This window comes from Microtus oregoni, unplaced genomic scaffold, assembly GCF_018167655.1.
Source record: "Microtus oregoni isolate MIOR12 unplaced genomic scaffold, Mior012 000007F_ref0000211, whole genome shotgun sequence".
Classification (NCBI taxonomy): domain Eukaryota; kingdom Metazoa; phylum Chordata; class Mammalia; order Rodentia; family Cricetidae; genus Microtus; species Microtus oregoni.
Genome location: NW_024543066.1, coordinates 47,962,501 through 47,972,500, shown reverse-complemented (window position 1 = coordinate 47,972,500; position 10,000 = coordinate 47,962,501). Strand labels below are relative to the sequence as shown.

Here is a 10,000-nt window from a genome sequence, read left to right as displayed (position 1 = left end):
CTTTGAAGAATAATACATGTCACTTTTAAAGAACTAGACAATTGTCTTTTAGTATAATAATCCTTTATAATAGAATTGTATTTTAAATCATAAAAGAGTCCATATTTTTACAATAGACTAGGTATGACGACGTACTTTCCATTATGTGTGAAATTGTCATGTGACTTAATATCTGAAGTATGTAAGCTCATCTTACATGTTTCTGCATTAAGATCTTTGTATATTACAGTGTTATTAGAACTGCTAGATTTGTTGAAAAAGGATAGATTCCCTGCTCCCTGCCTCATACCCAATAAGAAATAGTCCCTTTCTTGTGGCTTTATTTACATTTTTCTCAATGGTTGCATGCCTAAAAAGTGGTCTTACACACTGTGCTATAACATTCTAGTGTCTGAAAGATGTTGCACTGTAGTTAGAGTAATTAAAAGTTATTTAAAAGTAATAATCACTGGGGAAGACGAAGGAGGATCACAAGCTTGATTGTTTCCTTCCCAAGAGATAACAAGTTCAAGGCCAAGTAAAGCCACATAGTAGGACCTATCTTTAAAAAGTTATTGACTTAGAATATAAATAGTCTTTGATTTCATTTTTATTGTGTCTACCATTTGGGAAACTATAAATTTATATTATCTTAAACAAAATGAATTCAGTATATTATGGATCATTTTCCTAAATAGAAGGGTCCTCAACAATGACCAGCTGCTCTCTAATTACACTTCAGATCCACTCATCTAGACGAACCATATGCCTTGTACTGAACACTACCTGACATTAGCAAAGACTACTCAAGTCATGGATCTTGAAGAAAAACCTACAACTACTACTTTAATAAGCCAACATAAATCCTAGCTACATTCTAAATATTTTGTTCTCATACCCATCGGTCACTGTAGTTTTCACCCCTCATCACCTAACAGAAAACATCAATCTATAAAAAATTTAGGTGGAGGAGCCCAGTCCCAAATGATACATCTACAATATAGCTCCTGCACCTAAGGCTCAGGAAACATTGTAGAAGAGAGGGCAGATGATCAGGAGGTTGTGTCTCCTGGTAATGGCAAAAGTCTCACCAGTATACCTGCCATAACACAAGCTAAATAAGGACAGGAGACATATGCTAAAGTTGACTGGGAAAAGACCTTGAGGCCTCAGTCCTACACAAAGAACTACAGGTAACTAAGGAATGCTGAGAGCAGAATAGTCTTCCCTAGGGAAAAATACACCATTTCTTTATGCTAACACACACACACACACACACACACACACACACACACACACCAATTAATGAGAAAAGAGGCCATGAATTTAAAGAAAGCAAGGAAGGGAGGGTGTAGTGCTATTTCATTTATATTTTAATAAAATTTGCACACTGGCCTGCCTTACAGATTAGGCAACAATGACACACACCTTTAATCACAGTAGGCTCACTAGTTTGCCATAGAAACCAGATCAGAGTGGTGTATGCCCTTAATCCCAGAACAAGAGAGGATTATAAAATGGGAGGAGACAGCTCTCAGTCTCAGTCTCATTCTGAGGATTCCTGGAGGCAGAATCACCATTTTTGGACTGAGGTTGAGGTAGGAGTCAGTGACTGGCTGCTTTCCTTTTCAGATCTTCAGATTGAACCCCCAACATCTGTCTCTGAGTTTTTATTAATCTTGCTTCAGGAGAACTTAGATAGAAGAAATGGAAAGTAGAAAGGATAAATCCCAAAATAAATAAAGAAAAAAATTTAAAAAGCAAAAGTAAATTGAAGTATGTGAATGATTCTAATTTGAAAAGTTCTCCCTTGTAAAGAAAGGAGAAGATAGCTTCATATTTTTATTATGTTTTATCATGTACACTAGATATATTCTTATATAATTCCAAAGCTCCTTGATGATTGTTATCAAAGCAGCAAATGAAAAATAGAAATGAGGTTTTCTTGGCAATTGAGTTTCTCAATTTCTGGCCCATTATTTAATCCCCCATGAGTACTTTTATTTTTGCAGCTAATGGGCTTTTCCAACTGATATGGCAGTACTGTTGGTGCTTCTCCTCCTCCTCCTCATCCTCCTCCTCCTTCTTCTTCTTTTCTTCTTCTTCTTCCTTCTTCCTCTTCCTCCTCCTTTTTCTTCTTCCTCCTCCTCTTCATTCTCCTCCTTTCTTCTTTTTTCTTCTTCCTACTCCTCCTGTTCTTCCTTTTTTCTTTCTTCTTTTTTTCTTCTTATTCTTTTTCCTTTTAGAATCTTTCCATAGAAAGCATTCATGAATAATATTTATGAGAATATGATATTTGATTAATTACTTGATACTAACCTCAACTATGATAATACATTAACTGAGTGGAGGATTGAGAAAATGTAACCTAATGAATAACTGAAAGAATTTTGGGAATTCTTTAGTGAAATAACTCACTCAAAAAAGTTGATGTCTGGTTAAAGCTGTTAGTAATCTGTAATTAATATTTTTAGACAACAGAAATTTGCACAATTATTATATCCCATTTAATACAGGTCCCTAGACATACAATTTTCCTATAACAGGCCATGTGGTATAATATAGTAGTGCCAATAATAATATCCAAATATTAGTTATTCCAAACATTGGAGAATAGGAATAGATTAAAGGTGATAATTTAACTTTCATATCTTTTCTCACCTAACTGAGCAAGGAACATAAATTAAGAAATTTAAATGGAATCTTTTGACTCATTTTAATTGTTGTTCCCTTTTTGCTCTTTTTAGTAGGAGGCATGCATGGCATTGCTATGTGATGTTTAGCACATACAAAATAAAAATTAAAACATTATATGATCAATGTGTTCAAGACTTGAGTTCTTAAAGTTTGTTGTCCAGATCCATTTATTTATTCTGTTAGTGTATAGGGTAACTTGATAACCATTTGGATGAGTTCTGAGGAAAAGTGATAAGTGTTGGATGAGATTCTCACAGGAATGTTGTGCAGTGAACTAGTGCTGGGGAAAGATTGGAAATAAATCCTTTTAATGACCTTTATGCTTCTGTTCTTCTGTTCCTTTTGAATTCAGTGACTGACTGGGAAGCTTACTTAATCATTTAGATTCAGTTGAATTACTCCTTTTTGTCAAGAAGTTTTGCCTTCATAGTCTTTGGCACTTTATATTTACATATGCATTAGGTTAAAATTAAGTTAGTTATGTGTTTGTGGTTTCTGTTACACTGTCTATTCCATTACCTTGAGGGTAAAACCTAACAAGAATCTTGCTTTCTTTTCTTTCTTCCTTTTTTTTGTGTCATCTTCACATTTTTTTATTTTAATACTTTATAAATAATACCAATCAAAATTTTCACTTCCTCCCCTCCTCCCACTTCCATCCTGCTCCCCCGCCTCTCCCCTGCTCCAGTCCTGAGAGAAGGTAAGGTACCCTGCCCTGTGGAAAGTCCAAGGCCCTCCCCCCTCCATCCAGGCTTAGGAAGGTATGCATCCAAATAGTCTAGGATCCCAAAAAGCCAGTACATGCAGTAGAAACAGGTCCCAGTGCCATTATCAATGGCCCCTCAGTCTGCCCCAATTGCCAGCCACATTCAGAGGGTCCAGTTTAATCCCATGATTGTTCAGTCCAAGTACAGCTGGATTTGGTGAGCTCCCATTAGCTCAGGCATACTGTCTCAGTGGGTGTACCAACCCCTCGTGGTCCTGACTTCCTTGCTCATATTCTGTCTCCTTCCGCTCTTCAATGGACCTTGGGAGCTCAGTCCAGTGCTCCGATGTGGGTCTCTGTCTCTATCTCCATCTGTCACCAGACGAAGGTTCTATGGTGATATTCAAGATAGTCATCAGTCTGACTATGGGAAAAGGCCAGTTCAGGCACCCTCTCCTCCACTGCCCAGGGTCTCAGCTGGGGATGAATAAATGGGACTTCCTGAAACTGAGAAGCTTCTGTAAAGCAAAGGACACAATCATTAAGACATAAAAGCAACCTACTGAATGGAAGAAGATCTTCACCAGCCCCACATCAGACAAAGGTCTGGTCTCCAAAATATATAAAGAACTCAAGAAACTAGACATTAAAATTCTAAATAACTCAGTTAAAAATGGGGTACTGAACTGAACAGGGAATTCTCAACAGAAGAATTTCAAATGGCCAAAAGATACTTAAGGACATGTTCAATTTCCTTAAGTTATCAGGGAAATGCAAATCAAAACAACTTTAAGATACCATCTTACACCTGACAGAATGGCTAAAAACCTATGCTGGAGAGGATATGGAATAAGGGGAACACTCATCCATTGCTGGTGGGAATGCAAACTTATACAACCACTTTGGAAATCAGTGTGGTGGTTTCTCAGAAAATTGGAAGTCAGCCTACCTCAGGATCCAGCAATACCACTCTTGGGAATATACCCAAGAGATGCCCAATCATACAAAAAACATTTGTTCAACTATGTTCATAGCAGCATTTGTAATAGCCAGAACCTGGTAACAACCTAGATGCCCTTCAATGGAAGAAGGGATAAAGAAAGTGTGGCACATCTACACATTAGAGTACTGCTCAGCGGTAAAAAAAAACAATGACATCTTGAATTTTGCATGCAAATGGATGGAAATAGAAAACACTATGCTGAGTGAGGTAATCCAGACTCAAAAAGAGGAACATGGTATCTACTCACTCATTAGTGGATTCTAGCCATAAACAAAGGACATTGAACCTATAGTTCATGATCCTAGAGAAGCTAAATAAGAAGGTGAACCCAAAGAAAAACATATATAGATCCTCTTGGAAATTGGAAGCAGACAAAATCACCAGGCAAAAGGTGGGAGCATGGGGGTGGAGGGAAGGAGAGAGGGACGGGGAGAGAGAAGGGGAGGGTTGGGGAGAGCATGGGGGAGTGGGATGGTTGAGATGGAGGAAGGACAGATATGGGAGCAGGGAAGAAGATATCTTAATTAAGGGAGCCATTTTGGGGTTGGCAAGAGGCTTGGCTCTAGATGTTCCCAGGTGCTTTGTCGATGTTAAGTTATATATCTTGCTACTTAACTTGACGTCTGGAGAATAATGCTAGCCCATCATTTGTTACATATTTTCCCTTTTAAAAAGTGACACAGGGCAGGGAACCCGGACTGCTCTGCTCTGTGGACTGGAGAGGGAGGGGGAGAGGAGTGGGGGGAGGGGGAGAAGGGTGGGAGGAGGGGGAGGGAAAGGGGAGGCTGGGAGAAGGTGGAAACTTGTTTTTTATGTTTATGATTTTTTTTCTTCTTTTCTCAATAAAAAAAAAATCCATACCAAAAAAAGTGATAAATTTTTATTTTCTCTTCTGATAAGTCTGATATAATTATATTTTTTAATTCTTTAAACTAATCTTCTGCCTTTCATTATAAAATAGAACACAGATGTAGGAAACCATTCCACAGAAAATATACATCTGGAATTATTGTACATTCTTATGAATGTTGCGTGGCTCCAAAATAATGCTTTATCTGCTGCAACAGAACCTCTCCCATTGCATCTGAGAGTTACAGCCTTCCTTCTTTCCAGAGTCACCACTCTTTTGACTTTCAGCACAGAAAATTATTTCACTTTGTTGTGTTAATACTCAAGTGTGCATCTTTTTAATCTGTAGTGTTATTTCTACAAATTCCTTATTTTCTTTACGAATGTTCTAGAGAAGAACTCGGGTTGTTTGACCTGTTGAGTTCCTGTGAGTTAGCATTTTGCTAATTTTATAATAATGTTGCTATTGAACTTTGGTTACATATTCTTAAATTGACACGTAGATGTACAAATTGACAGTATTTTGGTGTAGCCCCTTGGTCATGGTGGCACAGGTAGGTACTCTTGCGTTCTGTTATCTTCAGGAGGCACAGAATAGTTTCTTAAAATTTTTGACGCTGCTAGCCATTTTTAACTCAAAGCCTAGAATCATTATTTTATTTTTTATTAAACACATTGAATTAAAATATAAATTACGTCATTTCTCCCATCCCTGTCCTTCTTCCAACTTCACCCATGACCTTCCACACTTTTTTTTAAAAATCGATGACCTCTTTTTGATTATTATTGTTAATCTTTCTTTGCTTTTTCTTATTATTCTCTTTCTCATTCTCTCTTTCTCTCTCTCTCTCTCTCTCTCTCTCTCTCTCTCTCTCACACACACACACACACACACACACACAATTGGCTTGGTTTCTAGTACCAGGCATGATTTACTTTCTGTTGAGTAGAACTTAAGCCTAGCTGAACAACTGTTGGTTTCAGCCAAGGTATGGGTGCCACTGTTGCAATTTCCAGACTTCCTGCCATGCTGGTCCTTATTATAATTGGTGTCACAGCTGGATAGGACTATTGATTATTTCCCTCCATTGGCAGCTTGCATAATACTTCCTGGTCCTATAAAATGTAATTTGGAGCATGGGGGTCATGGGAGAGGGTAGAAGAGTTGAGGGGAGAATGGGAGGTCAATGGAGAAAAAAATAAAAACAATTAAAATTTTAAAAAAGGTAAACCACTGGAAGGAGTCTTTTAGTTCAGATATAACTCCTATCTTCTAAGTGGTGTGAAGTGTGTGGCGTCTTCAGCAATAGTAACTTACCTTTATCTTCTAATGGGCAACCAAGGGCCTCAGCAGTAATTTATATTGTTTTAGGAGTCACCTGACCAATAACTCAAAGTTAGGTTTTCCATTCTTGGTATTGGAGTTTTTATAATCTGTAGCTTTCTTGAGGAGAATTGTTAATTTAAGTGGCAACATTTTATTTATGTGTTTGTGTGTATGTGCATACACATATGTGTGCATGTATATGTTTGTATTATATAAACATGTATACAATTTTAAGTAAATATAAGTAATATGATTTCTTGAGGATTCATCAAACATTCTTAATGCTATTTGTCCTTCTTTTGTTCCTTTCCTGTATTGATGTCTCTCTCCCTTCCTAGTTAAAAATTTTCCTCATTTCCTTTTCAATATCCCATCTTTTTTTCTAGCACCTACCCTCCTTGTCACTTTTACTTTCCATCTTTCTGTGGTTATTCATATCTGAAATTTGTATCCATGAACTGCAGATGCGATAAAACACATGGTATTTGTCTTCTGGTCTTTGTACATGCTTGAAAGTTTCATGATTTCTGTTTTCTTTACAGCTAAGTAGTATTCTGCTGTGTATGTCATTGTCTGTTGATGGTCATTTGGGTTGTTTTCTTTTCTTGTCTGTTATGAATAGGGCAGCAGTGAATGTAGCTGAGCAAGTATTTGTTGAGTAGGATGGTGTGTCATTTGGGTAGATGACAGGGAGTGGTATAGATGGGTCATGTGGTAGATTTGTTTTAAGCTTTGATGATCCGTACTGATTTCTAAAGTGGCTGCATCTATTTACATTCCAACCAACAGTGAATGAGTGTTCTTTTTCTACAACCTTGCTATTATTTGTTGTCAGCTACTTTGCTCTTAGTCATTCTAACAGGGAGGATATAAAATCTGCTTCACTGTGCACTTCCCTAATTGAGCTTCAGGAATCTGTGTGTCATCCTTGCACAAGGGCCATGCTAATATCTGTATTGTTCAAATTTTAGTGGATGTGCTGCTAGAGTGAGCACTCATAGCAATTTTATCGTTTTGGTCTTTTGTGTGCATATTCTGCAAGTGCATTTGAAACTGACTGCTAATAAAGCGATCACTTTTAAATGCTATTCAGAATGCCAAAACTGTTGAGGTTAAATTATCATTTCAAGTAATATGCTTATATATGTTTTGCTTGTGTTAGTTTGTGAGCTTTTGTTTTCTGTGGAGATTTTATTTTATGAATAATTTCCACACAATTTCCACAAATTAAAATTTAAGTAAGTAAATTTATGGTTAAAATCATTCTGAAAATAAACCTCTTCAGGTTTGGGGACAACACTATGGTTTTATTTAGCATTAAACTTGGGAGTTGACACACAAAATACTTTGTTACGTATTTTAAGGTTTATTTATTTATTTAATTTTTTCTTGTTATTGACAGAAAAATTCATTTTGACTATATTTAAATCGTATGAAAACATTAATTTGCTTTGGTTTTACATATCTCTATTTACCTGTGATTTAGAGGTGTTCTTTTATTTATTTATTTATTTATTTATTTATTTATTTAAGACAGCATTTTACTATGTCTCTCTGGAAGTTTTTGTTTAGACTAGGCTGGCCATGAACTCAGAGATCCTCTTAGCTTGGCCACCTTGGTGCTGGGATTAAAGGAGTGTATTAATATGCTCAATTTAAAAGGTTTTTGTTTTTCTTTTTTTTCTTTCTTTGTATTATGTTTCATATTCTTGAATATGAAAGATGGTCAGTAAGTGCAGTTTACTTGTATATGTCAGTTATTATTTCTATGGAAATTAAAGAAAAGTCAGGTTTTGCTCTTCAGGGTTTACATAGTCTTACAATCATTCATGAAACATTTTCCTAAGTAGTTAATAAAGATAATTCAGTTATCAAATATTAAAACTTTGCTATTATTTTGATAGATTAGAGCTGATTTTAAATTATGTTTAAGAACATCATTTTAGCCTGTTGTGTTCTAGTAAGATTCCACAGCTTAGATGGGAAGGTATGCAACAAGACTTACCTCGTCAAATCCCATGCACATGGAGATTTTTCTATATTAGTCTTCAAGATGTGTACAAAGGTAGTCAGACTAAAGACCTGGAGGAAAGCTCAGCAGATACTTTAATGTCACAGTAAGTAATAGGGGACCCTGAATTGCCTAATGACTAGTTATAGAGGGAGACAACGATGATGAAGATTCATATAATACAAATGAACTTCAGTGTGTATTAAGACAAATTGTCCATTTAAAAATAATTGTTAAATAGTACTAATTTCATATAGCTCAATTTAATATAACTATTATCAAATTATTTAGTATTTAACAGAAGGAGACTAGCTTAAGGGTTTTGATTTACAAGGAAGGAACCAGGGATAATAGCATGGGAAGATTTTATTGCAAAAGTGGACATGTTTTCCAGCATTCAAATCTAATATAGCCTTTAGTATCCAGGTTAGTTCATTTGTGAAAAGTTCTTACTCAGTCCAAGGTATGAAACTGTTATACAATGTGAGATAGGAGACAATGTGTTCTTAGATATTATAAGAAAAGAAGAGGAAGAACAAACATCACACCTGAATGGCTGTGTTCAAGTAGAATATGTTCAAACTAAATCTTTGTGTCAAAGTTCCCGCCTCTCGCATTTCATTACTTTTCTCCCTGACTGTCTTAGAGCGTGTGATGCAGTGACAGTAATGCTCAATTCTAGCTTCTCTGCTGCCGAGCCCCTCATGTCGGTAGCCTGTAGAGCTCTTGACTAGTGGCAAAAATTTACTTTGCTGTGATTTTAATTCTTTACAAAGATCTTTCTTTTTTCAAATAGAAACCTTTAATTAGTGTACATTAATTGTACAAACTCATGGGATGCATTCTGTTATGTTCATGCATGTAAAAGACGTTGATCATGTTCTTTGCTCCACATACACTTCCTCTTTTCAGACTTAGGTGTATGTGTGTTCTTGCTTATGCACTTCACATGTGTCTATGGAAACCAGGGCACCACCTTGGTGTGGTTCCTCAGGCACTGTCCACCTTTTTCCTTTTTTGAGACAAGATCACTTGTTGGCAAGTTTAGTGGCTTCCCAGTATGACTCAGAGATTCTCCTCTCACTCCTCACCTTCCCTTTCAACTAAACTACAGGTCTGTGCGACCTTCCCAATTAATTCTGGGGAATGAACTCAGGTTCATGGGAATGAACAAAAAATACAGTAGTTACTCAGCTCCCAGCCCTTTCAAAAGTATTGTTGCATAGGTCTCTTTTACAAAGAGGTTGTGTATAAATTAGGTCTTGCTTAGAGTAGTGTGTATTTTAGACCTTTGCATCTTAGAATATTTCACAGAACCTCTTCTTACCAAATATTTCATGCTCCTGTAGAGTAGGGATCCTATCATATATGTGTTTGTATCTCTTTCTTTAAAATACTGAATTAAAAATGGCATGTCTGATGAACAAA

The 10,000-nt window shown here is 36.4% G+C and overlaps 1 protein-coding gene and 1 pseudogene across 4 annotated transcripts in view; one reads left to right on the top strand and one right to left on the bottom strand.

Moving 5' to 3' along the window:
* Tbc1d5 (TBC1 domain family member 5) overlaps positions 1-10,000 on the top strand; it is a 452,807-nt gene that overhangs the window by 111,742 nt on the left and 331,065 nt on the right. The gene's annotated exons all lie outside the window — the stretch shown is intronic.
* On the bottom strand, positions 7,459-7,556 carry LOC121451191 (annotated as a pseudogene).